At 42.1% G+C, this 26854-nt stretch overlaps 1 pseudogene; it reads right to left on the reverse strand.

Annotated features, from left to right (window-relative positions):
- Nucleotides 1–5897: 5897 nt before the first annotated feature.
- On the reverse strand, nucleotides 5898–6016 carry LOC120589002 (uncharacterized; annotated as a pseudogene).
- Between the last annotated feature and the right edge of the window lie 20838 nt (nucleotides 6017–26854).

Genomic DNA, 26854 nt, shown 5'->3' on the forward strand with positions numbered 1-26854 from the left:
TGCTTTTATCTGACAAAAGAGTTTTTAAACAATTTTAAAAAACCCTCGAGTTTCAGAAACATAGAATAGTAATGGGGGTTTTACAACTTTTTATGTCCTTAAATAATGTGCCCCTTTTTATCAACTGAAATGTGATGTGACCGGATACTATATAAAACAGAATGATGGCAAGTTGTCCAGGTGGAGGTGATTGCTGATGGGGGGATGACAGGATCCCCAGTGTTCAACCTCATTCTCTGTCACACCTGAAGCATCTCACTGGAGCCCCAGAGAAAACATTGTTCTAGATTTGAACTTTCAGTTTTACAGATGGGCAAACTGTGGCCCAGAGAGGGAACATGGTCAGCTTAAGGGCACATGGCAAGTTAACAGCGTAATAGAGACTTAAGCCTGGGCCTCTGGCCCTGGATCTCAGACTGTGTTCTTTTCACACTACTACATCAGCCTAAACCCCAATTCTTATTTTGTTTGGTTGTTTTTCTCATGGATAAGGTGAGAGATACAGGCATTCTTTGGTGGGTGGGTGGGTGGAAGAATACTTTTCATCTAGGAAGTTCAGACTCAGACACGTATCAGCTGCTAAAATAATCTCTTCATTCTGCTACAGTCATAGGCGAGGAAATCATAGGCGAGTCTCGACTCAGAAAGGTTAAGTGACACCTTCTATCCATTTGCAGCTCAGAACTCAATCAGCAAATATTTCTTCCCATTCAAGGCAATGAAAACCCTCTTCCATTGTCACAGTGTGGGGACTGTCAAAAAAGAGTCAGAGAAACAAATATGAAGATTTCTCGTTGATAAAAACACAGCCAACATTTTGGGCTTGTCAAATTACATCTGAACAAAGACTTGCCTTGCATAGAAATTGGTTTAAAATGACTAAATCCTTAGAGACTCCTCTTTGAGCAGGGGAAATTAGTTATTAGGGACTGTGTTAAGAGGCCACCTTGGAAAATGATGGAGAAGATCTCCAAAACCTGAAAGAAGATGGATCCATCCCAGGCTAACACTGAGAGTTATCACCGGTCCTTCCTGGGAAAGAAGCATAGACTGGTACCAGATTCATGTCTCCTTCCAGTTCACTTGATACACATATAAGTAGTAAGTAGTTCTTATTCTAGTAGTTCTTATTCTTGAATCATTCTTTATAAATCTACCCTAGGCACTGCTATGTGTCAGGGTTAATACTCAGCTGGTACACACCTACATGGCTTACCAGTAGGCATCTGATCTAATTGGTCAGGACCCATGCCATAGCTATCATTAAATATTTTGAATATTGCCCCGGATATAAATACTAGAGTCAGTCAAGATTCTGGTGCCTATAGTGTGCCAAGCTAGGCAAGCATGATCAGTTATAGAATTTCTTAGTAAAATTTATTTTTATATGGATGTTCTAATAAGCGATAGAGCCAGAATTCAAAGCCCTTTCTAACTGGCTTCTGCGGCATTTCAAGTGATGAAAAGCATTTTTCAATTTGATGGGTTTCATCTGCATTTTATTAGTCTATTTCTGGGGGAAAAAAAATACCATTTGTACATCATTTTGCTTGCAGACTTGTCTTTATTATTCCTTTCCCCACCTCACGTGGTGGGTCCAGGATTTGATTTTCCTCTCGGCTCTTGGCACATTTCTCATCCTCTCTCAGAGCAATTTACCCTCCATGACAGTCCATCTGTCTCTCCTGCCCCACTTATAAATACTCTACCTTTTCCAATTTCACTTATTTCCTTTTGAATATCATCTACCTAGTCTTCCCTGACCTTTCTAGCTCTTCAGATATCCCATTGTTCCTTATCCACACTGTTTGATTGGTTGGAATCCTGCAGATTATTCTGAAAGCATTTCTCTCATAACTTGACCTGTCACAGTCACTAAACTGTCTCATTGACTTTTGGTTGTAGTTTAATAGTTTGTGTTTTTCTCTTATTAGAAGGTGGGGGTGGGGGGAACCACAAACATTAACTATGCAGGCATTGTCTGAATGTTACCAGCTGAGAGATGATGTGTGTGTATGTGTGTATCTCCCCTGCTTGTGCCTCCTAGAGTTGGATGGAGGGACCACGTGGCCTTCAGTGGCCACCTTTGAAGCTTGTGGGGGTTCCTTGATGGGCTGATGGTCATTGTTGATGAGCATCGCCAAGGGGAGATGTATACTTATACTTTTATATCAGGGGTCAGCAAACTTTTTCTGTAAAAACCACATAATAAAAATTTCAGCTTCTCAGGCCATAAAGTCTGTTTGGCATCTACTCAACTCTGCTGTTGCAGTGCATGCCTGTGTCCCAATAAAACTTTAGTTACAAAACTGGCAGTGGGCTGGATTAAGCCTGGGGATCTTAGTTTGTTAACCTTTGTTTTAGAGTAATTTTGCCTTCTAGCTTCTTACCATGCCTTGCATATTTGTGCATTTGTTATTTACCTAAAAGTGCCTTTTCAGAAGTGAGCTAGCATTCTACCCTGTGACACTCTCAGATATCACTTTGTGAGGGAGACAGTGGCAGGGAAATGGGAGTTCTTTCCAAAAAGACATGTGCTGTTCTGGGCATTGACAGAGGGGCATTTATTCAGGCTTGCTGCAGGAAGTTGGCCCTGTTGTAGGTTGTAGGTAACCAGAGCTGGGAGATTGAAGATTTAGCTTTGGCTCTCAATATTTTGCTCAGGAGCTGGGTGAACTTGGGAAAGTCACTTCATGTCTTTGGATTTCAATGTTCTTATCTGCAAAATGAGATGATTATTATTATTAAATTTAACATTCTATACCATGTATTTTATCTCTCTAATTGTCAATTGCCAGTTGGTAGAAAGATTTATAACTTAAGGGAACTGTTATCATTTAATATCTAAAGGATAACGTGATATATAAATAATAATGAAGTCCTCGTGTAACAGAAAATTCAAATAAAGGGATTGTCATATAGGTATTTATTTTTCTCTCAATCAGTTGTCTGGAGCTGCTTTGGTAGCTTCATGATGTCAACAGGGACTTAGGCTCCTGCTATCTTTCTGTCCCACTTGTCGCAGTATATGACTTTCATCTTCAAAATCTCTTCACGGTGTCAGTGTGGCCATGGTGGCTCCAGCCATCATATGCACATTCCAAGCACCAAATCAGAGGAAGGGCTAAAAGCAAAAGGGAAGTCCTATAATAACTTCCTGGAAACTCTATCAAATGACTTCCGTTTATGTGCAACTAGCTACCCCCATCTTCAGGAAATGCAGTGTTTGAGCTTGGCACATTACTGTTCTCAATAATATGTAGGATAAAAGGGAAGAACAGATATTAGGAAGGCAGATGACAGTTTATGCCACATACAGATTTAGATAATGGCTTAAGGTGAGAGGAGATAGGTGACCCAAACCACACCTATGATACAGCATTTCTACCTCACCTTTGACATTTTTTTTTTAAATAATGAAACAAGTGAGTTTATATAATGAATAGTTAAACCATATTATGATACGTTTCATTAACAAAGAATTCTATAAATGATTTTATTTCTCTTAGTTTTCCTTACTATAATCTTAACTGATCAGGAGTAACAATAACAATAACAATAATAATAATAAACCCAAAAAACTAACAGTGGGTCTCTATCAGCCCTGTCCAATTAGAACAGATACCAGTTGATAAGACATTGGAGTATACCAGTTGCTCCAAAGTAATACATGGGAAGGGTTTGTGAAGACTGGAGCCTCATTCTTGAATAAGAATCATTTACCATATACACTTGATAGAAATGAATAGAAAAGATACATAGGTATCTGTCTATAACTCCTCCTCTGGAAGGGGCTGGTGATAACTGTCAGTTCTGGCCTAAGGTGGACCCTTCTATAGGTTTTAGGGATCATCTATGTTTCCCACATTGGCTTCTTATTGTAGGCTCTAAGAACAAATTGTACTTGTTCAAAGAGAAATGTTAAGGATTTAGTCATTTTTTCATTGATTTCCACGGAAGGCAACCCTTTAATGAAATCTAACGAGCACAAATGTTGTCTCTCTGTGTTCCTCTCAGTGAGAAGTCCTCATATTTTTAATTTTGACTTTTTTTCCACCAGAATGCTCAGGTTGGTGGCAATAGTCCCCATACTGTGCAAAAGGAAGGAGGCTGTTATTGCCTTGAATGAGAAGAGACACTTGCTGATTGAGATCTGAGCTGAAAGTGGATTCCCCCATATGCTGCATGCATGCGATGAAAACTGTATAATGTTATACTTCCTGTGCAATTCCATTAAACAACCTCATCCTCCACCTACTCCCAGCAGTGGTAGCTCTCGTATTGCTGTCTAATTTTGCACAATATTGTGTGGGTGACTTTGCTCGGTTAGACAAGACAGCCCTCCAAATAATATTTTATATATATAAATTATATATTTTTTATAAAATGTTATTGAGGGGACTTTCCTGTATATATATATAAATATATAAACAAATATATCATAAATATGTATATAACATAGGAGCATTTTCAGCCTTCTCCAGACCACCAAAATAAATCCTACACTTTCCTGCTTAATTTTTGATTTTTTTTCTGGAGAATCAAGTAAGCAGAATTTGTGGTAAGGAGAAAAGGGGGAGAGAGAAAAAAATCAGTGCTGGGCCAGGTGATGGTGCGCCAGCTGTGGCTAGGTGTAGAAAGAGAGTTCTTTTTTAAAGTCTTTCTGGACTACATGTTTGGATCCCATTTATGCTTTTTGAGTAATTCAGGTAAATGATTTTTTTTTTTTTTATTACTTTTGGTTGTTGAATTCTCTTTGTGGCTATGATCTCCCCATGAATAAACTCTGAGGAACTCATTTTTATTAAAGCAATGCATGTCCTTTGTAGAAAACTTACTGGAAGTGGTAACTGTCAGATTTTTAAGACGTTGCTGTTTATGAGTTGCATCTTCCTTGTTTGGAAGCAAGCTGACTTGGAGCAAGTCTCTTTCTCAGGGAAGAGTAACTTAACCTGCTTTGAAGGTTATACAAATGGAAGATTTAGTGGCTACTTTTCATCTTGGGTAAAGGATACAAGAGGGCCTTTTGTCACCTGAAGAGGCTGCCCCTTAGGGATCCCCTTTGATATGCTTGGCTGGTGCTTTGGAGAAGGTGAGTTCATTTGCATAGGGGCCAAGGAGCCATTGGGAGGAAGGGGATCAAGGCTCTAGGTGCTTCCTTTTGAGATTCAAAGTTGGTGGACACTCCCAGATGTGTTGCCGTGGTCCCCAGGGAGATGCACTGATTGGAAAAACAGCCAGACCTCCAAGAGGCACTCTTGAGAGATGGGAGTCTGATTAGTGACCGGAGCCCAGACCCACACGTGGAGTACCCCAGGAGAGGTTCTGTGAAGAGAGAAGATTGACCTTCCTCAAAGAATGTCCTTGGCTAGGTCGAGGATCTGGGTCAGGGAGAAGACCAACGAGGAAGCATAAAGCTGTGCAGGCCCGGGTTTTAGCATCAGGTACAATGCAAACTGACCAGTGCTCGCAGGGGGTCTCCTCTTTCTCTGCCTCACAGTTGGAAACAGAACTCTGTAAGTCTGAAGATTCTTGGACCATGTAGGAAGGTCAAGCCCAGGAATGAGAAAATAAACATTTTGCTAATGTGGAAATCTTTGAGTGATGAACTGATGTGTAACAATATTCGTTCCCTGACTGTCAAGGTGGTGCATACCCAGGTACATTAGAAAATACAAATAAACTAAAATAGGAGAAAATTCATAAGACCCCTGATAATTATTATCATACCTCAGCGTATGTTGTCTTCTAGATGTTTTTCTGTCATAATTATACATGATAGGGCATATTGTTTTTATTTTTATTTATTTTTAATTTTTCAGGTGATGCAACCCTTGGTTGACCTCACAGATTGCAAGGACCTTATTAGCTTATAATCTCTTATTTTTTATTTTTTATACCTACAGCACCTTGTCTTCCTAGGTGGTCTCCCATCCAAGTGCTAACCAGGCCCGACCCTGCTTAGCTTCTGAGATCAGACTGGATCGGGCTTGTTCAGGGTGACATGGCCGTAGACGGGGCATATTGTTTTAAATTAGCTATTTCTTACTTAATAATATATTTTGAATACTCTTCTTATCCATGACTATTCATCTTAACATCATTTATAATAGCTAAAAATATCCTGGAATTTTTAGGTACAGTATATTTTACATGCTGAATGTGTAGTCATGCTTTTTACTCTGTAAAGACCATTTCATGACATTACATTGCCTACCCTCCTAGCTGTGGACCTGACTTTGGTTGGAGGTAGGGTAAGTAGTGGGTAGTGGGTGATACAGAGTAATGGGTCAGAGTAGTAGAATTCAGATTCAGGCACACTTTGGCATTATTTTCGAATCTGCCATTTACAAGCCATATGATTTTAGGGAATTCATTTAACTTCATTTATTCCTAGTTTCACCAGCAATAAAATATGCATAATAACTTCAACTGTATAGTGCTGTTGTGATGATTTAATTATACAAAGTATGTAAAGATCTTAGCACAGGGCTCGACACAGAACAATTACACAGTCAAGGGAAGATACAATAATCATTCATTCGTTAGTACAATAACATTAACTGGATAGCTATAGAGTTTCAGTCGCTATGACAAATGCTGAGGCTAAGAAATTAGAATTTGGACTCATCCTTACCCTCAGGAAGTTCACAGATAAGTAAAAACACAGTTACAGAACAAGGATTTAAATGCTGTAATATTGAGGAATGCAAATGGGACCGAGGGGTCAGGAAGGAGATGGTATACAGGCTTTCTGTGTGGCTGTGTCACATAAAGGATACAATTATCATGCATTCTTAGGCATATCTTTACTTCCTTCCTCTTTTCTCCAAGAAACAGAAGAAGCCAGTGTTGGCTTTACAAGCTTGTCCCCTGTGTGCTTGCTCTATGACTCAGAGCATGCCTCCTCTATCTCCTAATTCCTTATCTGCCATAGACCTTGTTCAAGACCAAGAGAAGCTCAGCCTATGATACCTGAACTAGCCCAAGTTAGCCAATGGGTCATGAACAGACCTAGCAGAACCGTGCTCACCGAATAGAAACTATTAGAACAAAGCTACAGAAGGGTCCTTTGCAGTTGCTCAGCCAGGAAAGAGGTCTGTAACTCAATAAGAAATGGAGGCCCCATGTGGAATTCTTGTTTTTCCTGAAACAGATAATTTCTGGCACTCAGGGGAGATACCCTGTAGGACGATTGGAAGAGAATCAGAACAACTAGTTATACACATATAGCATTATTTGCATCAAAGAGTTTCCCTTCGATAAACTCCATTTCTATTAGAAAAGGAGCCCTTGCTTTTGTTTGACAACCAAAGATGAATGGACCCACATGATCCAGGAGGAATGCTGGGCCAAATTAGCTGGACACAATACCTGTGCAGCCACACCTAAAGGGGAACCTCCTGACCCTCATCTAAGGAGCGAGGATTGAGCAAGGAGCCCATTTCACACTAGAAGCGCAGGACGGACACCAGGATTGGAACTATTTTCTTGGTATCTGAACTTAGGAGATCTGGAATATTTACCTAGAGATCAAGGACTGAGAAATGAGGCTTCTTTGGACAGGGCCATCTTTAAGTGTACAACATGTGTGTTCTACAGCTGATGTGGCAAGTAGGTTTATTCTCTTAGGCCAATTTTGGTCTATTCATAGACCGAATAAATAGATTAAAATTTGATACCAGGAGCATTGCATCGACATGGATTCAAGGGCCATGTCCAAGCTCAGTGGGATAGAAGCCCATGATTATTTGGTGAGTCTATCACAGGCACAAGAAGAGGCGATGGTTGGCGTATTAAAGGATGAACAATATGGGTAGAGATTCCTTCACATTATGAAAAACAGTACTGTATCTATTATAGATGTTTTGCACATCCAAGCTCTCTGCTCTAGAAGCAAAGCGGGTGATGAATGAACATACCTAATAGACAAAGGATTATTTTTAATATATAAAGAACACCCACAAATCAATAAGAAAGACAACCCAATAGAAGAATGCACAAAGTGTAGAAACAGATAGTTCACAGAAAAAAAAAAGCAGCCAATAAATATTGGAAAATTACATACTTTAATAACCAGGAAGATAAAGTTTATATGACAATGAATGAAATATCTTTTTTTTTTTAAAACCCATTGGACAGAATAAAATTGAAAAGTGATAAAGTTCAGGATTGGATGAGTTTGTGAGAAAATAAAAACAGTCATACGATGAAGTTGGAAGTATAAATTAGTACCGTCTTTATGGAGGGCATTTTGGCAGATTTTGGCAGTACCTAATATAATTCTAAATGAGCATATCCTTAACCCAGAAATTCCAACTGAAAACTTTGTTCTAGAGAAATACTTATACACATGCATAAGTTTGACTCATTGCAGATGTTCACAATTTGTGGAAAATAATTAACAACCTAAATGTCCATCAAGGAAATTAAATAATTTAATATATTTATAATATGAAAATTGATTTAGCTCTTTGGAAGAATGAGATAGATATACATATGTACAGACATTGGGACGATCTCTAAAATATAAAGTAAAAAAATTATTTTGCCTATAATACTTATAGTATTACCTCATTTATTATTTTTGAAATCAAAACAATATATTCATATATGCATTATATATGTATGTGAGTGTAATTTTAAAAAAGTTTCTAAAGATAAAACCTAAACTATTATGTTCTTATCTTGGGGAAGAGGGTAAAATTAGGAGATCAGAGGGGCAGGGTGAGGAGGAATTTTTATTTTTTTACTCCATATATTTTTATTGTTTATAATTGGAATCACGGAAGTGTGTACTTTGATTGTTGTCTACCAATTGTGAAGGCATGCGTTGTCTAAAAGTTGAGAGGGCACCTATTTCATTCCAGAAACTACAAAGGGGCTGTTGGAGACATGATGGGGCCAGACTGTGAAAGCACTGTGTGTCGGGCTCAAGTTTAAATTCATTCTGCAGGCAATCGAGAGTTATTGAAGGGTTTAAGAAAAGAAAAAAGGGGATCAGGCATGCATTTCTGATAGATGCCCCCGGCAGCAGTTGGAGGATAGGGACTGGACTGGTGTTCAGTATGTGTTTATTGAAAGGATAAATGAGCGAATGGCTGATTTCTTATGGAAACACCTGAGTGTGCAATCAGGAGTGCCAACTCATGACTTTTTTCCTCTTTCTCCAAATCAATTCAGAGAATGATATGAGCAGCTTTAAATTCAGGTTGCAAAATGAGGAAACTGGGTTGAACACAGGTCAGAAGGCAAATACGATATGCCTAGTATGGTGATTCAGCGTGGTCTTTATTCCTTGGTGAGGTTTGTCACAACCAATATGTTGGTAGTAACAAAGTAGTAATATTTGCAAGTTGTTTATTTAGTAAAGAGAGAGCAGCCATAAGATCACATCTGTAATACACCACTCCCACTCAAGGCATTGATGTGCTTTCTTCAGTGGAAGATAAGGGATAGGTGATGGGAAATCTGACTGAGCCCGGGTGGGAATCCTAGAGGAATGTGTCTTACCTGTGTGTGATGTGTGTGTTGTTGGAGTGGGAGAAAAATGTAAGGACCGTGTCTTCAGGAAGGGAAAATGGCCCCTCTCAAATCTAAAATACCATACGACTGAGTTTGTTCAGATGCACATTTCCCTCCATTCACTCTATCCCCGGGGAATGGAATTCTAGGAAGTGACCAGTGACCCTGCTGCTCTTGTCCAGCTGTTCACATTGCCAGCGGTGGGCTGGTGAACTAGAAGCCTGGGAAAAACAAACACAACAAAACAAACTGTGTTTGTGAGATTTAAAAGAAGAAATATTTGGTCTTCGCCCTGGTCCTGACACAGAGCTTCTCAAATCCTTGCAATTTCCTAAGTGATAGAGTGATAACAATAAAAGGAGCATCTTTTGTTATTCGTAACAAGGCCCCTTTCAACCATGCCTGACCTTATGTTAATGAGGTGACTTTTGAAAAGCCCCTAGAAATGGGGGGCTGGTTGCCAGTAAACCGAGTTTGTGATCAGAGGTTTGGAATATTCAGCCCCACCTCACAACTTCTGGGGAGGGAAGTAGAGATGGAAGTTGAATTAATCAGTGGCCAATGATTTAATCAGCCATGCCCATGTAAGGAAGCCTCCGTAAAGACCCTAAGCCGAAGGGGTTCAAAGAGCTTCCAGGTTGGTGAAACCATGGAGGTGCTGGGAGACTGGTGTGTGCGGAGGGCAAAGAAGCGCCATTCCCCTTTCCCCATACCTTGCCCTATGCATCTCTTCCATCTGGCTGTTCCTGAGTGTATCCTTTTGTAAAAACCAGTAATCTAGTAGTTAAACCGTTTCTCTGAGTTCTGTGAACTGCTCTAGCAAATTATGGAACCTGGGAAAGGGGTCGTGGGAACCTGTGATCTATATTATTAGTCCCTCAGAGACTCGAGTGACAACCTGGACTAGTGATTAGCATCTGAAGTGGGGGCAGTCTCGTAGAACTGAGCCCTTAACCTGTGGGATCTGACACTAACTCCAGTAGATAGTGTCAGAATTGAGTTAAACTGTAGGACAGATGTCTGAGAATTGCTTGGTGTGGGAAAACTCCCACTCATTTGGTGGCCAGAAGTAAAGTATTCTGTGAGTAGAGTGTTGTAGAAAAACAGTAAAGTGTTGAGAGGAGAAACAGTGAGTTCTTTTTCTTTTCACAAACAAACCCTGCCTTGTAGTATTTGCCGATTTCCATGGCGTAAACACTTTGACCACGGTCAATTTCAAGTCACAATGGTTTAACAAGTGGCTTGTAAAATTCCTAGTGTTTAATAATCAACTCTCTGTGAGTGGCTGTGGGTTGTCCTAGCCCACCACTGGTTCTTGAACTGGAACTTCATCACAGGTGAAAACAAACATCATGACTTCTGTTCTAACTCAGGAATTGCTTGTCTTTGGTTCAGGGGTATTATTAGCTTCTTTCTCTCTTGTATCCCTTTTCTTCGATTCAGGGACTCATTCTTGATAGCACAATAGCCTACGTGGTAATAACCTTATTTAATGGGTGAGGAAGCTGAAATTCCCAAAGCAGTAACTTGCTCAAAATCTTATGTAAGATAATATACATGGTTGTAATTTTCCTCCAGAAAAATGAGCTTCCCTCAAAAGGCCAAGTGCATCAGTTCCTGGGCACCGGACACTTAGGATCAAAAAGGGGACTCATGGCAAGTAAATTTTGTATAGCCCTTTGTAGTAAGGAAAAGGGCATGAGTAGGTGTTTCCACAACACTTTTTCTGTTTATTACAACACCAAATGCAACGTGATCTATTAATTGTGAAGTGCTAGGCAAATGCAGGTTAGTAAGTGTTCACACTGACAATAATCTCATAATCCTCAATCCCGTGTCAAAGTAAGATTATCTCCAAGTTGGTGATGAGGGTGACTGGGGTCTGAGAGTGTCTTTCAATCACTCGAGGCCTCACTGCCTGTGAGGGACTGCTCTGAAGGAATGGATCGCAAGTTAGTTTTCTAACTCTCAGCACATTCTATCACGTTGCTTCTTTGTACTTGTCCTTTCTTCCTTATTGGATTACAACCCCTCTGAGGGGAAGACACTCCTCTGTCTCTGATGTCTTTGCATCTCGCCTTGCAGTGATGAGTTTTGATTTTCAGGAGTTAAGTGCCAGCATTAGCTAGTGCAGTCGTCCAACTGATTCTCATACAAATTCCTTAGCTCTCTAAGGGGAGAAACCCAGAGAGGCATCACACATCAGATAAGGCACTTGGAAATTACAACCAAATGAGAAAATGTTGTTTACTGAGTTCTCTCTACTCGTGTTACTGAAAAAGCAGCCTAAGTGTCCCGTTAAAAGTGGAGCCAAAGCATCATGTTTAGAGAGAGGGCAGCACTTCTGTCAAATCCCTGACTTGGGATGTCTGCTATGGTCCTATGCTTCTGAGTTGCCCCTGACACTGCTCACAGCCTCGATCTGAACCATTCACCTGGATTTCTTACCTGAATCCAGTTGTCTTGATTTGCTGGTTTCTAATGCCAGGATTTATTTCCTGGCTCATCATCAATCTTTAACCACCTGCTGGGGAACAGAAGGAAAGCCAGCGTGTAGTGAGGGACAGTGAGGGTGGCCGGAGGTGGCCTGGAGAGATGCATGTGGGCAGTGTGTAGAGTGTACAAACTTGTGCTCAAAAATTTTTTCTTGTAGGTACTATATTTTTTGCAACTATATTTTTAGTTCCTCGGGGATGAAACCAGTTCCTGTTCCTCAGAGTTAACAGCATATCGAAGAAAGTAAATATTTATTGAATGAAAATAGTGAGATGAGAAGGGAGAGCTAGTGTGGCCACAGTAGTATCTGGATATCACTTTGATAATCTTAAAAGATAAAGGTTGGATAAAAATGTCTCCAAAGCAACAAAGTCTAAAGCATGAGTTGGTAAACTTTTCCTATAAACATACAGAGAGTAAAAATATTTTAGGCTTTGCAGGCCAGATGGTCTCCGTGGCAACTGCTCAACTTGGCCTTGGAGCACAATAGCAGGCACAGAACAACGAGCATGGCTGTGTTCCAATAAAACTTTATTTACAAAAATTGGTGGCAGGCTGACTCTAGTACAAGGAAAAAGGCTTAGACCCACATGGGTTACACCCCCCGGCCTGGATACCAATTGGTTGACCTTAAGCAAGTTAATTAACTTTTCCAGTCATGAGATTGTTCAGCCATAAAAATCAGGATGATATTACTTTCCTTGCAGAGACATTTAGATGAATATATATCAAGCACTCATCCTAGGGCCTGGCATGCGTGGTAACTGCAGCTTCTATTATTATTTTTATTACTCTAGCTCTAATATTCAAGGAGTCTATGAGTCTAAGAATTCCACTGGTATTTTTAGCTCAGGCTTTCCTGAGACATAAGCTGACAGCTCCTAGATGATATTTTCTCTAATAAACAATTAGCGGATTTCTTATTTAAACTTGCACCACGTGGATAGATAAAGAGAAGATTTGGGGACTGTATTCTAAGTGGTTTGAGGAACTTTACTTTTTAAAATGCCCAGTCAGGGCCCAGGCCTCTGAAACATTTTTCTGAGTAGCCTGCATTCTAGGTGACCTATGTGTCTCTTTCTTCTTGAGCCCCTCCCTGCCCTCAGGAGGCCCACTTACTCTCCTCCATGTGTTATCTGACCCATGCTTCCATCTTAGGCATTCTTCTCCAAAGCTTCCACCAGAGGCCCTTTAGTTTGACTTTTTGGGTCACAGGAAACACAGACCTTGCAGGTCAGGTGCAGGACACTGAATATGAGTTCAGGTGGCATCACATATTTTAAGGCAAGATAGAAACTGAGCCAGGTTTTTTGGCACCTAGGGAGTAATGATGAACTGATGGTGGTGTCACTGAGTCAGGAGGCTATTGTGCAGGGATGGAGCACTTCACTCTCCAGTCAAGTTGCCCGGAGGTGAATCCTGACTACTACTCACTAGCTGTGGGACCCTGCGCAAGCAAGCGATGGTTGCCTGATGTGTAAAATGGAGACTGTAATTGTACTTATGGCACGAGACTGCAGTGAGGGTTCGCTATGGCTCTTTCCTCTGTCTCAGAAGAAGCTTGATTTCCAGTGATTGCCAAGTGGCCGCTCCATTCCCTCTTTCCAAAGTGGCGTCCCCTTCATACTCCTATATTTGCACGTGACCCCAAATGCTCGCCTCAGTCTTGGAATTTACATGACTGTTTTGTTGTATGAATGAATGTATCCGGCTTGATGTCTGAATTGCTTTTCTTAGCATTCACTCATTCGTTATTTCAAATTCGTTCATTCCATGTGAACTGGGCACCTACTCTGTGCCAAATATTGTGCTTGGTGATCAGATTACAAATAAGACATGGTGCTTGCCTCAAAGGAGCCTGTCGTTTAGTCAGTGATAGAAGAGCAAACAATTTCAGTACTGTACAAAAGTGCCTGTCGTACAGACACACACACACAGAGGGGCGGGTGGTTCATGATAAAGTCATGGAGGCTTCTGGGAGGAAGTAGTACTTAAAATTAGTTTAAATAAGTAGGTGAGAGGTAGACAAGTTGGAGAAGGGTGTTCCAAGCAGAGGGGAGAGCATACACCACTTGAATTATTGTCATTCGTTCAAGGCCTTACAAGTAATTCGTGCGACTGGAGCATAGGGTGAAAGAGAGAGTCCAGTGCCCTGGGGTGGGGAGGTAGGTGGGTTGGGCTAATGAAAGGCCTCAGGAACCAACCTCAGTGGCTTGAATTTCATCTTAATTCTGAGGGCAATGGGGAACCCTGAGGGTGTAGGCCGTAAGTGGTGGGTCAGGTGAGGGGTCAATGCAAGTAACACTGCTCGAGGCTGCAGGAAAAACTAGGCTTCCTCAGCAAACCACCTCTGTCACCACTGCAGTCAGAAGCCCAGAGTGTGGAGCATTGTCATCCATTCCTTCTTTTTTTTTCATTCTTTTTTATTTTTTGGACAAAACCATAAGAAAATGTCATTTACACTCTGAAGAGTGTTTTGCCCAGGGCAGAATTGGACGTCAGGCCCAGGCTGCTTGTACAGTGACAGGTTGCTGTATGAAATGAGGTACTTGGTGTGAACAGGCAATTAACGGTCCCGACTGTTTCATAGAAAACCCCCAAACTGCGGAACCGTTCTCCTTCGGGATGTGTTTTTCCACTTCCCAAGTCCCATTAATTGCTCCCTCCCCTGTGCGTCCTTGGCATTTTGTTCAGTCCTCCGCTTACCACCACCCACTCGGGTTGCAGGTTCTAGGAATCTGTTTTTCTTCCTTGCCAGAATCCTAACACCCTCGGAAGCAGGCGTGGGGTCTCATGTAGCCTGTGTCTTCCACAACATGTGATGGAGTTGCTTGCACGTAATAGATGCTTAATTAAAGTTGTTGTTTCAAATCTGATTATAAAAAAATCCCTCCTTTCTTATATGGGTGAAGAATTTAAGGGGAGGGCAGGAGGGAGATAGGAAAAGTGGGAGGGGAATGGGCAGGAGGGAAGAAGTGGACATATATTAAAGGTTCCTCTGTGGCTGGCACTGTACTCTATCTACATTGCTCATGACAGGAATCATATCACCTATTTACAGATGAGGAAAATGAGGCTCAGAGAAGCCAGGAAACCTGCTCACATTTGTGAAATTGTTACCTAAATGGGTCTAGAACTCAGGGCTTTTTGTAGAGTATCGCACAGACTCAGGCCTCCTGGGCCTGAGTCTGCAGTAGGGTCCATATGGCATTGAGTCTTTCAGCCTTGAGATCCAGACCCAATTCTTTCATCCTTCAGACCTGTGATGGGACAGAGCTGCCCTTCTTGGGAGGCCAGTGGATACCCAGACAAGATGGACCCAGCACGCAAAATGTAAATGCCTTAGCCAAGGGATCATGGTGGAGACTCATATCATGGACGAGTGAAACATGGGGTAAGAGGAGGGAACAGCTGTCCTCTGGGACTTGTAGCTACAGGAGAGGGCTGAGCACTGAAGCTGCGGGCTTCAACAGAGAATCCAGACACTGTCACCTGCTGCCTACGGAGAGCTGTAGGAATAAACGCCTTCGTCTCACTGTCCTCTCATCCTCCATTCTCCTGCTTGTGAAATGACCCATTGCTGGACCCAAATGGAAGTGAGAGAGCCGGGGAGCCTGCTAATGGGTCTACAGGTCAGCCTCGTGAGGCTCAGTGGAGTGAAGAATAGGTCTGAAAGGGCAAAAGGAGATCTATAGCACCCTGGGGGAAGTGAGGAACTTCTGTCCTGGGACTTGTTTATGGAGAGGGCCCAGGACACCAGTGTCTCAAGTGCTTTCCTTCCACATCCACTCCTGAGCCCCCATTAGGAGGAAAACCTTTGTTGTTGCTCTTAGACAATATCTTCCCTATACACTGTCTTTCACTTTCCTGAACTGGTTTTGCCCTCCTCTTTCTTAAGGGCCATAGTGGCAGAAAGAAGATGGGTTGCTGAAAGAAGAAACAGATCTGAAATAGTTTTAAATAAATGCTTCTGTATAAGGTATCCCTGGTAATAGTGTGTGTTCCTGCAGAGACATTCGCTTTCCCTTGTGCCTCTCCCCTTAGGAGATGAGTCAAGTCTCCCTCTGTCAGGGCACAAGTAGAAGGCTAGGTCAACCTGGAAGTGGGTGAAATTCTCACCTATCCAGGAGACCCAGCTTTCTCCCAGGATGGGCCCCAATCAGACCAAGGGCAGACAAAGCTCCTCAAGAGCAGAGTGGTTCCTGTGAAGGCTCATGTCACAGGAGACTGAGTTGCTGATGTTTCTGAAGGCAACGGGTAGGGTAGGCTAGAGCTCCTCCCTGCAATTCCTTCCAGACTGTGTTAGGAAGACTGCCACATACTTATCGAACCATTTCCACATTCCTCTGGTCACATGGGAAGACTGTGTTTCCTAATTTCCCTTCCAGTTAGAGTGGGACCTTGTGGCTGGGTTCTGGCCAATAGAATGTGGGGAGAAATGATGTATGACACTTTCAGGCCTGGCCTGAGTAGACGGAACCTGGACCCCTGCGTCATCCACTGCTTGGTGAAGGGCTACCAAAGAGACTTGACAATGACACTGAATTGTAATACAGGAGAGATATAAATCTTTTTTATGTTAAGCTACTGAGATTTTGGAGTTGATTGTTATAGCGTCTAGTTTTGATTAACCTCACTCATATACCTTAATCCTCCTCGTCACTGGCTAGACACCTCTTCATCTACACCTATGGATGATGCCCTGAATGTATGCCTAATATACCCTGAAAAAGAGAGATTCAGAGGGAAAATATCTACCAGTATTTAGGAGGAGATATCATCTCTATTTTTGGAGTTCCACTCTTAGAAAAAGATAAAAATTATATTTCTTATAGGCATTTTTTTATATACTAGGCATTTTCACACATGTTAATTCACTTCATCCTTTCAAAATCATGAGAGATATTATTTAGTATTCATTATCCTTGTTTTGTATAAGAAAACATTGTGACTCAAAGAAATGAAAGAACTCCTATCACCGTGCAGCTGAGAAACCATCGAGTTACTAATAATCCGGAGGAGAGAGGTGACCCTCAGGTGAAAAATAACATGAAACTTGCAAAATGGCATATGAGGAAGAACAAGGTAACGTGAAGAAAGGCATTACCTGTTAACGCAGAGGAGACCCAGAGTAAACGAGCTGCGAGCGTTCAGAAAGCCTTGCCAAGCATCGTATGGAACATGTGTGTTTGCGATGAAAAAATTTTTTTAAAAGAGCATGAAGACAACATCTTGCTTTCTTAGATAAAGAGATAAGCTCAGAGGTCAAGTGCCATGCCCAGGTCATCTGGCTACTGAGATGTAATGCTGGGGTGGAACCCATGATCTAAGTCCATGTTCTTTTTCTTCTCCTGATAATTGAAGTTCTTTTAGAAAGTGGTCAGTCTCTAACCAGATCTTCTGGAATCGTGCCTGCTCAGTTTCCTAAGTAACCCACGATATAACTGCATTTCAACAGGAAGAGAACCAAGTCTGGGGGCTGGCTCTGCACCTCTGGTAGGTGAGGGACTGGTACTTAAAAAGTTCCTGATTTTGACAAACTTCTCCACCCAAATCCAGTCTTCCCTTCACATTGCTTCTGCTAATATTTTCATCATAGATAAAAAATTATTAAAATCTTCCTATGACCTGAATTCTTTTTTTTTTTTTTCAAAAGTTACCCCAAGTTTATAGAATAGAATGTGTCCAGGAGAGGAGGCCACAACTACATTCCTTTATTTGATATCAAATATGGGCTGGTGTGTGTGGTTTTTTTTTTTTTTTTGGGGGGGGCAGGGTAGGGGGTTGTACCAGTTATTTCTTGAGATTTCTGGTACCCAAGGTCTCCAGATTTATCCTTTTTCCCATCAAATTCTACTATCCTGCTACCTTTCTTTAGTGTCATCAATTCTCCCCAATGCTGGTTTTTTTTGCCACATGAGTGAGGGTTAAGCTGTCTGAGTTCCTAGAACTGGACTGTTTCTCATCGCTTTTTCCTTGTCAGTGCCCAGTTTCCTTTTGAAAAGATTTATTATCTATTTTTCATCTTCTGCTTTGGCTTGGGTGTTTGAAAGATCCTTAGTTATTTTCACCCTTAGGACATTGCAGAAAGGAGTCAGTTCTCTCTCATGCTGGGCTTCAGTGTAATTGGTTTGCATCTTTGTCACCCAAACTTGTCTTCTGAATAATTCTGTAGCAAGAGTGTAGAGTATGGCCTCACTGGTTTGACAGTTGTTTTAATTCACTAGCTCTGAGCTCCAAAGACTCCTGTCCACATCTGATTTGGAAAGAAAATTGGAAATGGCATGGCCAAGCTGCCCACTCCTAGCTCGAACTGCTCTCTGTACAGGCTACTGGGGAGAATAGGCTCTCTCCTCTTTGCCTGAAGGACGATGGCAAGCTGGGGGGACAGTGTTGCTGGGTGTCATCAGTAGTGATCTCTCTAGTCCCAAAGTAACCCCGGTGTGCAGAGGGATTTGAAGCTTCAGGGACAGAGGGAAGGCTGTAATAAGGTGTAGAGTGGAGAGGGACCTACATTTGAATCTTGGCTCCGCCACTTACTAAGAGTAGGCTATTGTACAAGTTACTTACACGTTCTGAGCCTCTGTTTGGCTCACTGTGCGTGGGGACAATACTTTTTTTTTTTTTTTTTAAATCACAGAAGACTGTTGGAGGATTGGATAAAATAATGCCAGTAGAGTGATCAGCACAATGCCAGGCATCTGGGAGGTATTTGACGGCTAACAGACATTGCTATCTACCATGTTTTATCACCAACCAAGTGCACAGTCAGAGGCTAATTGTATCTTCTAGACATCTCTATAATTTCCTCCCCACTCAAGTAGATATCTTTATCCCTAACCTTGCCTATCCTAAGCTTTGACTACTTACTATTATTATTTTCAAATTGAAGTGAAATTCCCATAACATAAAGTTAACCATTTGAAGGTGAACAGTTCAGTGGTGTTTAGTATATTCACAAAGTTGTACAACCACCATCTCTATCCAGTTCCAAAACCTGTCAGTCACCCCAAAAGGAAGCACCGTATCTGTTAAGCAGTTGCTCCCTGTTCCGCCATCCCTCAGCCTATGGGAACCGAAAATCTGTGTTCCGTCTCCATGGATTTATTTATTCTGGATATTTCATATAAACAAAATCATACAATATGTAGCCTTTTGTGTCTAGGTTCTTTCATTTACATAATATTTTCAAGGTTCATCCATGTTGTAGCATTTATCAGTACTTCATTCTTTTTAATGAATGCGTAATATTCCATCATTCCATTGCATGGATATACCATGTTTTGTTTATCCATTTATCCAGTGGTGGACAATTGGGCTGTATCTACCCTTTGGCTCTTGTGAATAGTGCTGCTATGAACATGTATGTACATATCTGAGTCTCTGTTTTCAATTCTTTTGGGCATATACAAGTTACTTATTTTAATTCATCTTTGCTAAGTACTTCTTACCTGTGTGGTTTCTGTGAGGCACCATGACAGAGAGGTGAGGCACGAGGGCTCTCTCCTCTGCTACCTACTAGTTGAGCAATATTGGGCAATGGGCTTGACCTTTGCACCTGTTCTCCCTTCTGTAAAATGGTGTCCATAACAATAGTTCCTACCTTATAGGAGGATTGTGGTGATGATGTGGATGGGCACCTGTAAAGCACATACACTGCGTAGTGAATACCAGCAACCACCGTTGCTCTCTCCTTCCATTACTTCCTTCCTAAAAGCTCCTCTTTAACCCCTGTTTCTTTTAGGGTCTGTCATCTATTTCTTGGAGCAGCCGATGGCTGAAGTTTCTTCTTGGGCAAGGTGGCTGAGCTATTGGGCTTTCCCTTTAACACAGAGAGTCTTGGAACCTTGGAGGACTCGGGTCTCTGAAACAGGAAGAAGCTTTAGAAGAGCTGGCATTGGGCTACTTCCTGTCTGACCAATAGGAATCTAAAGCAGCCTCCTTCCTCCATCCATGGACCCCCTGAGTCTGTCGCCCAGGTCTATTCCCAGATCTCATATAACTAACTTTTCTTCAGGGGAGGTGCCCTTGCTCAAAGCTACCAGTTGACCCATAATTTTCCCCCTTCTTGTCATATTGATGCTCAAGACTTACAATGGCTCCTTATTGCCTCTTACACTAAGACAACTCCTCTACAACCCTACGAGGTAGGTAGCTCTCTATCCATTTTATTTCTATGAATTTGCTTGAAAAGGGAATTTCCTCTATTTTTTATGCATGGGGACTCTTAGACTCAGAGGCATAAGCATCACCAATGAGTTAATTGCACAGCTCAGATTTGACCACACTAGCCAGACCCAGGAGCACATTTTCCTCTGGTTTGTACATTTCTACCCCCCTCTGGCCACCTGGTACCAAACTCAGGTGATTTTTTTCTTGGTCCATTTTCATCTGATCTGTACTAAGCCTCATCATGTCTATAGCACCTGCCAGGGTGTTCTAGCCCCAGATCTTAGTCCCAGCTGTTCTGCCTACCTGGAATACCTCCCTGCCTCCCACCTTCCAATCCTGCCACCTGGCAGATCTAATTCAAATCCTTCTTCTTTCACTAAAGCTCTGCACTGAGCTTTTCAATCAAAATGTTGTACTTCATTTTCGAATCTTTATCATTCTGAAAGTTGCTGCCTTCAGCTAGCATAAGCACTGTCTTTGTGTGAATTGCAAGAAGGCATTCATTCCCTCCAGGATGATGAATTGCAAAAAGATGTCCTCAGTCACCCTCTCAGCTGGGCACTTTTGTGCAGTGTGCAGACTGTACAACCGTACTCATCCAACTTGCCTACTTGACAGTTTCAAAACTAGTCTTGAGTATAAAACATTCCTATTCGCATAAATTGCAAGAGTTCCTTGTTCATCTATTGTTTCCTCTAACTAGATTTTAAGTTTCTTGAGGGCAGGAACCACGATTATCCTTCAGTTGTCCCCACTGTTCTTGGACCAGAGCCAGCTGTGTAGCTGGTGCTAAGACCTCAGTGTCTAGTTCATGAAATGACTGGGAGTGAGTGTTGTGTCAGCCCTTGGCTCTGAAGGGACCCAGCAAAACTACTGCATGTAAGATTTGACTGACATCCTCAGGTGATCTTGGGGACTCTGTTCTATTTTAGCCACACTGACCACTTCACCATTTCGGAACGCACCCAGCACCACTGTTCCTTCAAGCTGCTTCCTCTCTGGAATGCTGGCTCCTTCGCTATTCACCCAACCACACTTGGAGCTTTGTCAGTTCAAATGCCACTTCCTCTGGGAAGCCTTCTTTCCCAGAAGCCACTATTGGAATCAATTTCTCCCTCCTACAAATATATAGAAGTTACCTTATAGGCTACTTGCTTTCGTTTTCACAACAAAAAGGGGGCAAGTAGCCTATAAGGTAACCTCTATATATTCCCTAGGTGGTCTTTCCCTTCTAACCCACCATTCTTGATTCAGGGAGATGAATCCCAAAATACATTGGGCCTCATCTTCCATTCTATACTAGGTTGTTTGAGGACAGGGTTTGTGCTCGGCATACAGTAGGCCTCACTCACTCAATGGCTGTCAAATCAGTATCCACCAGGATTCCTAGCTGTGCACATTCTCTAGCAGTGCATTTTTATTTGTTGCAGTGGAAGCATTTACGTCCCCTTCTATTCTCATTACCTGACACGTGTTTAATACTTCCCCCGAGCTTTTTCTCACCTCTTTGCTGGTTTTGTTTTTCACAACTTCTAGGATATGAGAAAAGAAATGATTATATCTATTTCACTCATGAGGCACCCAAAGTCCAGGAAGCAGATATCTTCTCTCATTGGTGACAGGGACACAGCTGCCACTCACTTGGGTGTCCTAAGCTCAGACCACAGGGGCATACCGTGACAATCTGGCTCTAGTTTCACCCTCTTAAATCTTGCCTGAATCCTTGGAATTCCCACTGAGTGTGAGCCCTGAGGTCTAGAGGTGGACTGGGTATGAGGTTTGAGCCTCCTTGTCAACTCTCAGATCTGATGAGCACAAATCTCTGGATTCATGTGTGAGAACCCAGCAACATGGGCCTCTAAAACCATCGTTCTTTTCTCTCATCGACTCTCCATTCTACTTTTCTATTTGAGCATCTCTTCAGGGGACAAGTAGCCAATAAAGTAACCTCTATATATTTGGCAAATATCTTAGGATAGAACAATGGGTCTCTACCTTGGCTGATATTAGATTCACCTGCGGAGCTTTCAGAACTACCGATGCTTAGTACATTTACAAGTTCTCCTAGGTAGCTTCCATGGGCAGCAAATGTTAAGAATGGTTCTCAGTGCCGATGGCAGAGTGGAATCACCTGTGGCTTTAAAAATCTACTGATGACCTGAACTCATCTACTGCCTTGGCTTGGGGTTAGGAACCATTGGCAGGCCCCCTGTACTGGAGATCCACTATAAAGAATAGACTAAATGACAACAGTCCCAATGGAAAGAAACCTGCCATTCCAGCTCCAGTTAATAACACGTTCATCAGAGGCTTCTCTAGTATCAGCTTTTCCTGCAGCTTTCTGACTCATACTCAACAACTGCGTGATCTTGAGTATCCTTATCTCTCTGATTAACTTTATCTAGAAAATTAAGCCAAGAACTACTTGGCAGAACTGCTATGAGCACCAAATGTAAAATATATACCAGCAATGTGCCTGGTACATACCTGGTATAGAAGGAGCTTCAACAACTCTGAATTTTCCCATAGGAAAATTTTATGTATCAACAAACTTTTTTTGAGTATCCACTATTTGTGAAGCATTAAGATATAATTTCTTTCTCTTTTTCTGCTCATAGGAGGGAGAGACACAAAGATGAATGCAGAAACAATCTCTGTCTACAGGGAATTTCAAATTGGCATGTACAGACAGGAAAATATTGAACCAAATACAGTCCTATGTATATAACACTCATATATTTCTATATTTACCTATATTTCTAATACAAACCCAAATAAAGTAAATGTTAATCAGAGATAAAGTCAATATGCTGTGTGAGCTTAGGGAAAGGAAGAAATAATTTTCCCTGGGGAGATCAGGGAAGTCTGAGGTAGCATTTGAGCTTAGTTTCTTTAAAGGTGTGTTGTATTTCACCAGTGAGGATGAACTGGAAAATGCTGAAGGGTGATATGGACTGTGGCTGGGAGGCTGAGACATGAGTTCTCAGACTTCTGCTGAGAATCCATTAAAAAAGACTTTGCCTACTTTGCTAAGAAATTTGAACCTTTAACCTGAAAACAACTGGGGACTATTGGAAGTTTGAGTCTTGGGACATGTTCTCCAATTTGAGGTTTTAGTTCACTGATCCTAGAGATGGATGGGAATGGGTTGGATACTGCTGAGTCAGGACATGACTCTCAATGTCTTCCTCCCCACCTGGCCCACGGCCGAGGCCTCAGACACCCTATGAAGAACAGTTCAGGAAATTTCTCTTGGTTCTACTCCTAATCTCCATTTTAGGCATGACACACAGCTTCTGTTTCTTGCATTGCTCCTGGAATGTTGCTGTACTAAGTTGATTTGGAATGCTGCCCCTTTGGATGATCTGCTTAGCTTTACGTTTAGTTGTCTTCCCTGGACAATGTCTCAGAGTTTCCTCCACCCACCCCCCAGTCCAGTCCAAACCTCCTCTAACTTCTTTTCAGGGTGAGCTCAAATTGCCCTTATCTGAGAGCAGAGCTTGGATATTTTTATGCTCTTGGCTCAGGGTCTTTCACTTATCTGGCGACTGGATGCAAGAGGACCTGTTGGATGGGTACTGCTATAGTGCAAGCCTGAGATGATGAGGGTGGGGACTAGGGCTTGTCACAGGGCTATTGGGTTGGGGGAGGGAGCACTGCATAGAAGAGACACCATGAAGTTAGAACTGACAGGGCTATACTGTGCCTATAACTTTTAATTATGGACCCAGCCTATCTTTCTGAACTTCTGGTCTCCCGAGTCATAGATTATTTTCATTTGCTCATAATGATCTGAAGTCTTAGAGACATTACAATCTGAGTCAGGAGTGATGATATGGAGTGGGTTTTGGAAGGTTGGTACAAAGCCATTATTTCAAATATGAGTGCTTCTTTTATTTAAAAAAAAATTGGTTATTTAAACTCTAGACCTATTATTTGAAGATTTGGGAAAGGATAATGGGGTCTGGGGAACATTTTGAGACCACCCAAAATAGTTACATGAACAGAGATCAGGATCTGATTCTGAAAAGAGAAGATCCATTAAATAACACTGGCCTCTGGCTGCCATGGACCCACCTTATAGGTGATCCCTCCTATGAGAAGGTCCTTCAGACAAGAATGTGGTTCCCAACTTTGCTGCATGTTGTGATCATCTGGGGATTTTTATAAAACACTTGGCTGCACCTCAACATTCTGACTTTGGTGGTATGCAGTGCAGACTGGTCACTGTGATTTAAAAAACATTCCAGGAGATACTAATGTGTAGCGAAGTTTGGGAACCTCTGGAGTAGGAGGTAGTAAGAACGAGCATTTGATTTATAGTGGTTCTCACACTGAGTATGCATCAGAATCACCTGGAGGACTTGTTAAAATACAGATGGCTGGACTCTACCCCCAGAGTGTCAGTAGGTCTGCAGTGCAGTCTAAGGATTTGCATTTTCATCCAGTTTCTCATTGATGCTGATAGGGTCACACTTCCTGAACCACCAGCTCAAAAGAGCAGGGCCTGGTTTTACCACTTATGAGCTATGTGACCCTGAGCATGTCACCCAATCTGAAGAAGTCCAGTCTCTGCACTTCTAATATGGGACAGCAATGGCGATTCCCTCCTGGGTGACTGTGTGGGTGAAATGAGATGATATTGATAAGCTGCTTAGCACAGGGTTTCACACACAGGAAATGTGCAATCCATGGTGGACTTTATTAGTACATTTCCTCAGCTGGGGTCTTGGCAGATCTTTCCTCGTGTTCAATGGCAGTAGTTGGTGAACGATGTGAAGGTGAGTTTCTGCTCCTGGAGATCCTACTTGTAGGCTTTCTGGAACAAGAAAACTGGGATACTCTCATGAATTAGGAGTGCTCTGGGCCCAGTGGGGTAAGAGCACACCCTGGGGGTGGTGGCATCTACTAATTGATGATCGTCAGTCAGACCTCTCAGCCCGATGTGGGTGCCTATGGGCTGTGACTGAGTGTGCTCTCCTGCCCAAATCCACGTTACTCTCACATTCCGGACACATTGAGTGCAGTGAGTTATGGTTGTCCTGATGTTGCCTTGGAAACCAAACTGCTATCGAGGGAGGTGGAAACAAGGCCCTAAATTGTCTTGGAAACCACAAAATTCGTCCTCAGGAGCGGGGCTGGGATCTCCACACCATGTTTTCTTCTCATGCGATTTGCCCAGAACTCTCTTCTGTGTGTAGTTACCTCCCTTCCCCATTTCAATGAGGAGGGAACTGAGGATCAGCATTATGTCCCCACATGTTCTAGTTATCCTTCCCAGGAGAAAAGATGCCCACGTAAGCCCGTAACTCTACGAGCAAAACCAGCAGGTCTGCACACACTGCAAAGCACAGCCTTGCTGCTGCCTGCCCCTTCCCAGCAATTGTGGACTTGAAATGTATGACTGTAATTTTTGACCCTTGATTGGTTTCACCAGGCCAACTCTCAGGGACTTTTTGATATTTTCAAACTTCTTTTTAATTAATTAATCAATCAATTCATTATTTTTTACTGGTAGAAATAGATGTATTTATTATTATTTTTTAAATTAAGTTTATTGGGGTAACATTGGTTAATATCTTCTTTTTTAGAGTGGTACAAATCTAGCTAACTTTTTTTATTTCCATGTGGTTTGAGGGCAAAGTACCCCTATTTCCATGTTACAATTTGGGAAACCCAGTGAGCGGGGAGAAAGGACATTTGGGATTGGCCCAGGTGGTGGAACACAGGCCATTTCATTTCACTCCATTTCGAGTTCTGTTTGGCCAGAATGAAATTCTGCCCATTCCCAGGGAGCAGAGCCTGCATTTTCCTCTGTTCTCCCTGGATTGAGAACTGAGTGAGAGACAGAGTTAGGGAATGATAGAGTAGATAGGCCATGGGAGGTTGTCATGCCCAAGTCATTTCTAGAGAAGGACACCATCCCAAATCACAGAGAATGCTGGTAACAGAACAGAGCCTAGAAACCCAACCTCTTGCCTTTTATCCTCATCGTGTGCCTTCCTCTCTGTCCCGACACACTTAAGACATTTACTTGTGTGCTGTCTGCTGGTACCTACTGTTCCCATTTGATATTAATTTGATTCCCCTGTCATGATGGGTGCTAACCCCTCCCTGTAGATGGAACCATAGTATGGTCCAGATTACTCCTGATAGGTAGGCCACATACATGCTCTGTAGGCACCATTTACAGAACATTTATTGTAGGTCTTGTGCTAGCTGCTTTAAGTAGCTATATAGCATTTAAGCGTCACAACTCATGGAGATAGTTATAAGCATCCGTGACACAGATCAGAGAAGTAAAGCAACTTGCCTAAGATCACACTGTAAGCAGGCAAATGGCAGAGTGAAGATTTGAAGCCAGGCCTGTTGACTTGCCATCAGTATTCTTCAACCATTATATGGCTGCCTGCCCTTGGAGGCTAAGGAAGATTCTGACTCAGAGAGGAAGCAGCAAGCCACACAAAGAAAGGCTGCCACCTTCCCACCCTAAACTTCTGCGAACAGATTTGGTCGTCTGGAAAAATGTGATTGCTCAGAAATCGGCGCATATGTCATTACGGCTAAGCCTATCACCTAACATTGGTGCAAAAAGTGAAAAAAAAAATCCAATTCAGTATATTATTTCAAATATGAAATATCAGCTGTTTGGTTTTCTTTT

Source organism: Pteropus medius, unplaced genomic scaffold (genome assembly GCF_902729225.1).
Source record: "Pteropus medius unplaced genomic scaffold, Ma_sr-lr_union100, whole genome shotgun sequence".
NCBI lineage: Eukaryota > Metazoa > Chordata > Mammalia > Chiroptera > Pteropodidae > Pteropus > Pteropus medius.